General features: G+C 41.7%; 1 protein-coding gene across 2 annotated transcripts in view; it reads right to left on the reverse strand.

Annotated features, from left to right (window-relative positions):
• Positions 1–2,676: 2,676 nt before the first annotated feature.
• The window catches only part of meis1b (Meis homeobox 1 b), a 57,442-nt gene continuing 53,003 nt past the window's right edge, over positions 2,677–7,115 (reverse strand). For both annotated transcript variants that reach the window (XM_083695444.1, XM_083695445.1), the window contains exon 13: positions 2,677–4,077. The gene's annotated coding sequence lies outside the window, so the exon portion shown is untranslated. The remainder of the gene's footprint in view (positions 4,078–7,115) is intronic.

The raw sequence follows: 7,115 nt of genomic DNA on the forward strand, positions 1-7,115 counted from the left end.
AAATACGAGGGGTTGGTTCAAATAGGCCTAATACGCAAGTTCACTGATAATAATCAAGTGGGTCATTTAGCCTATAAGACTACAATAGACTATCATAATAATGTAAATTGTAACACAACTGAATGTTTTCTGGTGGCAAAGTCGTTAATTAGCAGAGTATTAAAACAGGTTTAACTGTTAAGGGAAGTTCAATTCTGAAATTGTTCATGTGAATTCGCCTATAGCCTAGTGCATGTCAAAACATTAAAGGCCTACTGTTATTAATGCTAATTAGAATAGGTGACTTAAAGGGCATTTTAGACAATTATTATCAGAATTATATATACATATATTTTGAATGTGGTTGACTCAGACACCCTTATTAAAATTACAAATAATGAGTAGGAGTAATGCATAGGTCTACAGTCATTTGTGCCATGTTACCCAGTGTCTATACATTTAGAGGTTAGACTTATATGTAATACATATATGACTTGTTATACTTTTCTTTTAAATGGTCCTCAATAAAACGACCTTTTCCTCAATCCAGAATTCAATTGTTATAAACAAACATGGTGCACTGTTGCGCACAGCCTACATTGTCTTCATTCATTGACACTGAGATTTGAGACTGTTTGCCGTAGTAAAAACAAGTTAAAAAAAGAAGAAGTATGCTACCTAAGACATGCAGTTGCTTTTGTAACTTTTCTAGTATAACCAAAGACACATATATCTGTGCGGCAGAAATGACATGGCGAGCCTGTTGTGGCCGAGCACTGTCGTTGTGGGAGGAAGACAGGCCTGTTCCACCTCCACACTTCTGGAAGACATTTCTCCTCCATCCATTACTTTGACAGTTCACTTCGCGGTCACTGTGTGTGTGTGTGTGTGTGTGTGTGTGTGTGTGTGTGTGTATGTGTGTGTGTGTGTGTGTGTGTGTGTGTGTGTGTGTGTGTGTGTGTGTGTGTGTGTGTGTGTGTGTGTGTGTGTGTGTGTGTTTCAAGGTGCACAATTCAAAGAGGGAAGGTCTATGCAAAACAAGTTTGTATTAATTAATAGGCTTGCTTAAAACATTGTTTAATAAGCATGGTATCTATGCATAATGTAACTACCATTTGCGTATTACTACTAATAGTCATAAATACAACTAATAGGCGAGGTTCAATGACTCGGATTCTTGTTCCTTGGTACAAGGTTAAGTATTGTGTGGTCAGTGGTGAAAATAAATACATATTAAAACTCATAAGCTGCCATTTATACCTATGCATGGCGAAGCGTTCAGGAAAAACTGTCTTATAACTAAATTAAGTTGCATAGTGTGGGCCTATTTTTCTTCATTGTCTTAATACTTTTTCAAATGTGCTTCCATGTAGGCGTCACAGCAATGTATAATTATTAGTAGGCGAAACATACTTGGGCGTTCAGTAATTTATATGCTTAAAGGTCTTTCGTGCTTCTCTTGCATAGGACGCCTCGCCGGTAAAAAAATAAATAAAAATGTTTCCCTGACGGGCAGTTACCCAGATCCCCTAAAGATGGCAGTCAAACATGGGATTTATCTGCTTCTGTCTCCACAGCTCCCAACGCGAAAGGCTCAGGAATTCAAATATCAGAGACTTCGAGTCTCGAGCTATGGAGGAGAAGCGATGCAATTAAAACGTCGCCTGGGTTTTCAGGAGCGGGTTTCTTGAGTGTAAATAGCATTCAGTTCGGCAAAGGCAGTAAAAAATACGATTGTTGCAGAAAACTGCGCGTTCGAGGGAGAGTGAATGGGAGCATATTGATTTATCCGTGTATACTGTTCTGCTCAACAGACACTCCCTTATAAGTTTACATGCTCTTTTCGAAATCTGACTAAGATTCAGTGCTGTTGCTCGCCTAAATGTATTAATTAAAATAAAACTTTGGTCTTGTTTTCAGTGAACTTACTTTTCTTCCCCAAGTTCCTGACACAAATGTTGTGTATCTAGGAAACACAAGCGGTTAGAGAGCAAGCGTTCTGAACGGAGCCTTTGACTGGGTGCAATATGGCGTGAGGGGGAACTAACCTTCCCATTTAAATGTATGTGGCAATTTTATCTAAATGAGTTTTAATGCTAAACGAGGGATGATTATCCTTTTTATCCAGACCCTCTTCTTTTGCACCCTATCCTCGCTTCCCTTCGTATGTGCAAGAAAATTCCAACATGAAAAATTTGTTGCGCATTACCCATAGCTATAAAGGGGTGTTAAGTGCCTTTTCAGTGCATGTTGACAAGCTTGAGGTCTAGTCTGTATCTAAACACAAATCTGTAGACTGACTTGCAGTCTAAAATGTAGTAATAGGCTAGTGTAGAAACTGTGTTTATAAATTGTTTTCATGTAATGTTGTTAGACTTGATGAGTTTTGAAGGCCCAATAAATTTCACTTTTACCTTTAGTGGCTTACTTCATGTGCTTTTACCTTTTTTCCAATGAGGATCCTCTTGCTACAAAACTGTTTTCATTGAATCAAATTAATAGGTGTCTCTGTCCCAATATAATAGACAAACGTATAAACACTGTACAATTATCAGAGTTCAATACTTAAAACTGAAATTGCATATCATGGCTCCAAAAAGTAAATACCTGCTGGCCACTGTTTTCCATTCTTTTGCACAAAAAGTATTTATTTACAACATTAACATACATATACTCTTCAAAGAAAAACCATGAAAAAGAAACATATGACTATATGTCCTCCATAAATGAATTTGTTCAGATGACTGTCATACATGTTTTTGAAGCAATGGATAATAATTAATGCATTGATCACACACACACACACACACACGCACACGCACACGCACACGCACACACACACACACACACACACACACACACACACACTTTGTACATTCCCTTCTGTCTTATGATAACCCCTGCATCAGCACTCATAAATCAAAGTGAATGTATGTACACAACTTTTCCCATAACTTCCTCAGGTCCCAATGTACTGTTACTTGAATAAGGCCAATTCAAACGTGGAGGGGGGAGAATGCATTGGACATGCAAGCGCTTGCCTCGTGACATAGATAGAGAACATCAATGGGATTCTGGGACAAGCTTGGAGGTACACAATCATACAGAGATGTCCCATGCTTGGCCTGCCACAAATACATCACTCCTTCTTTCACCCATCCAAAGAAAGGCCTGGAAAATGATTGGTTGATCGAATTATTGGTTTATTCACATATTTTTTGTTCTTTTAAAACGCAAGGTGATTCAAGGGAGGAGACCAACGTCCATGGAGACGGCACACACATAGTGTGGAAAGAAACAAAAACAAGTTCACATCCTTTTTTAAAAAATCTATTAGAAACAACATAATATGCAGAACAATACAATAGCATTTACAATACTTAAATTCCCAGTTCTTGTGAGAGTCCAGCGTAATTTTACAACAGTATACAGTATGTCCTCCTCCCTCCCCTATAGGAGTTGATATAATTTTACTTTCAATCTCTCTCTCCCTCTCTTTTTCACCCTCCTCACTTCAATCCTATTTTTAAGGGCACCTGTTGTTTGTTAGTGTCCCGTCGAATACAGACATTGGCTTCTCCTTGGTCCAAATCCGCTGCCCAAAAAGAGTGGCGCTCTTCAAAGAAAGTCTCTTTTATTTCAAGGAGTCAGTACATAGCAGGTGCCTCTTTCGCCTCTGGGTTAAAAACCCCAATGTGTCTCTTGTGTTTCATTTCTCTCAATTGCAATCGCTTTTATAAGGGAATCCCTTAGTATCTATGATGGGTGGGAAGTCCAGGGTTGACCCACCAGAGAAAAGGGGGTCCACGGGGATGTATACCTGGGGGCTGAAGGATGGTAGGGGGACATGGCAGGGTGGTTGGGGTAAGGGGGGGGGTGGTTCCTCCTCTGTGCATTAACATGGCTGGCTAGGGGTTGGGGGTCCAGGATGGTAGGGACGTAAGGGTGGCCCACAGTGCAAGTGAGCAGAGTTGGTGTGTGGGGGGTCCAGGGTTTGGTGTTGGGGGTGATGGGGGGGTTGTTATGGTCAGGCAGTCCAGTCCCTGTGCCCAGCAGGCCGCTGTGAGACAGGTAATCCCCCTGGCATGCCCTGCAGTCCTGCGGGAAGAGAATCAAAATGGAAGATTAGTGAAGAGTTTCTCACTGGCACATCAAGTTTTCATTGAGCAGGGTGCATACTGGTGGTCCAGAGGACCAAAATGGTGGACCAGTGGGGAGTTCTGAATACTTTCAATACAGCAGAAATAACACACAAAGTGCATCACTACCCAGACAATATTATGTAAAAGGACTCAAAATTAGGTAACATAATCTCATGCCATTGTGGATATCATGCACAAATCAATTGGCATCTACATAATCTGTTCTATGTAACAGTAACTATTAAATTATACAAAGCTACTGTGCAACCTGATAAATTGGAGGGGATGGTGTGACACCTCTGAATGTGAGAGACTTTCTATCGTAAAATAACTGTTCAGACAAGAGTAATCCTATAGTAAGAGCATCCTCAGGTGACTACTGTATGTATGTAGCTGTGGCTGCTCTGAACGTAATAGCCACATTGACAACTGTACTTATCAGGCTCCCAGAGGAGCCTAGCTAGCTAGCACACAGGAAAGGAACCATCAGAATGAGAATCAGACACACAGTAATCTGGGCCATATAGCCTGTCCTTCACTGAGGTCATGGGAGAAGGGGTGTGTGTGTGTGTGTGTGTGTGTGTGTGTGTGTGTGTGTGTGTGTGTGATCCTTAGAAGGTTAACAGTGTTAAACTCTAAGTAATGCCACAATAACAACAGTACAAGAGAACAGACAAAATCTACTTTAACTGATACTAAGGTTCATAGTTCATATTGTATTGTAATATCTGATAGCCTGTATGAAGGTGTGACTCACTCTTGTTAAACTCCGCTACTGAGTGACCAACAATGACTGGGAAATTACCTTTATGAAACTTTATGAAATCGATCATTATATTGCAAAGACAACTTGAATCCAAACATTAATGATTTAGCCTTGTAGAATGGTTTGACATTCATTATGTCTAATATCTGGGTCGCTTTATCTGTCTTCTCTGCATATATCTTGAGGGTAACATATCAATCAAAGACTTGGTTCACAGTGCAATCCTCAAACCTCAACCTAGACCAGGGAGAGTCCTCAGCCATGAAAAATGAGGTAAAAGAATCCACTTTTACACTTCGCCCTCTTAGGGAACAATGGCCAAACGCCTCTCTCAGTAGTCTCTGGTTGAAAAAGTACCACAGAGAAGCCTGACTATTAAAGAGGAGAGGTGATTGTTGTTACCTGAGACCACACAGACCTGTCCACACGTGTGCCACACACACACAATGGAGTTAGAAAGGCTAATAGGGGAGACTACAATGGCAGCAGGGAAAAGGACAGGGATGTATAGTAAGCCTGGGACAAAAGACAAGTGGACACAGGGCACGTGTTTGTCATTTCCTCATCCATCAATGTTCGCCTAGGCTTTTGAAACAAAGGTGCGACTTGCGCAAAGATAGGTATCGCAGTATCACCAGCCACCTTGTGAAAGGTCAAAGTAATATGTAATACCTTGTAATACTATGGATGCTCCTTTATGGCATTGTTCCGTTTGTTCATCTGGGTGTTTTAAAAGAATATGTTTTAACGAGTGCTTGAGATGTCGAAAATGTTCATTGTGGCGTAAATAACACGTGTGCTTGAAAGAACACACCTCACTGCTAATAGGGTCTTCCACTTAATAAGCCAATCAATACATTGAGCTCCTGGCCTCCTTTTCTTTCTCTTGTCGGGATTCCAGTGGGGCCAAATCAACAGGGGGACATTCACACAGACAATACAAGGGGCCAAAATCCCCATAGGGACTTGTTTTTGCCTCTTCGTTAAGAGTAAAAGTTCAGCCCTGAGTAAAAGGGGAGATCTTGACCCCTTGGCGAGGGTTAACAAACTTGTGCTTAATGATTGGAGGAATGAATCCCCGGACAAAAGGCCTCCAGCCGAGACTGGCAGCACAGGGGTTACAGACGAAGTTCAGCCGAGCATTCCGGCCAACGTTTTTGAGAAGCAAGAGAAAGGGGAGGGGACAGCAAAAATTCCATCCGCCCCATAATTAATTCTCCCTCACTGTGATAACTATTGTCCTGGAAATGAAAATTACAGTTTTGGCCACCCTTGGCTAATTTTCGTGGAAGTCGGAGGGGGGGAGACGGAGAGTGGGGAGGGTGGGGAGGGTGGGGGCGGTCATAAAACAGTCATTCTCCCTTCTATCAAAGACTCCCCACTCTTCTGCTTGAGTTGCTGGGCTTTATCTGGGCTGACAGGTGTATTGTTTCGCAGAGCTATAAGCTCCATAATCGTCATGGGTAGAAAGCATAATGCTCTCGCTAAGTAGGCCTAATTGGCTTTAGTTTTAAGTAATGTTGCAGTGTGACTGCTAGGCACACCTTTCCTTTCAGGTCCCGGGACTCCTCAGCAAATAACTGCTCAATTTAGCCTTGAGGTAAAAATTCACCCACCAACTAATGAAAACTGCTTATAAAATATAATGGACTTGTGGTCTCTTAATCAAATCAAATAAGATAACGTTTTTTTTTTCTCTAATAACCTATTAATTTAATTGGTCATGAAAGGATATAACACATCACTTACATTTAATTGACCTAGAAAGGAAAGTAACAATATTTAAATTAGACAAGCTAGGAGAATTTGCTGGTGATGAAGCCGTAAAGCAGCAGCCTGGCACTTCTCGGGCCGTGGCGACATATTTCTGTCACCCTCTACCTCTTCTCCTATCGCATTCTCTCCCCCCTCCCCCTTCTCTCTCCCTCAGCATGTCTGCCTCTCTTTCTCTCTCTCTCTTTCTCTACCGTCTACCCCACTCTGCTCTGCTCTGCCCATCTCATCGAAGATTCCTCTGGTGGCCCAATTACAGGATTCAGCAGGCAAATTGAGGCTGTTTAAAGCCAGGTCTTCTGGGAAACTCGGCACCTGCTGAAAAGAGGCCGCTTGGACAACACTAACTACCCCTCATGTTTACACATACACACACACACACACACACACACACACACACACACACACACACACACACACACACACACACACACACATACCTTATTCTAAAAACC

Source organism: Argentina silus, assembly GCF_951799395.1.
Source record: "Argentina silus genome assembly, chromosome: X".
In the NCBI taxonomy this organism is placed as follows: Eukaryota; Metazoa; Chordata; class Actinopteri; order Argentiniformes; family Argentinidae; genus Argentina; species Argentina silus.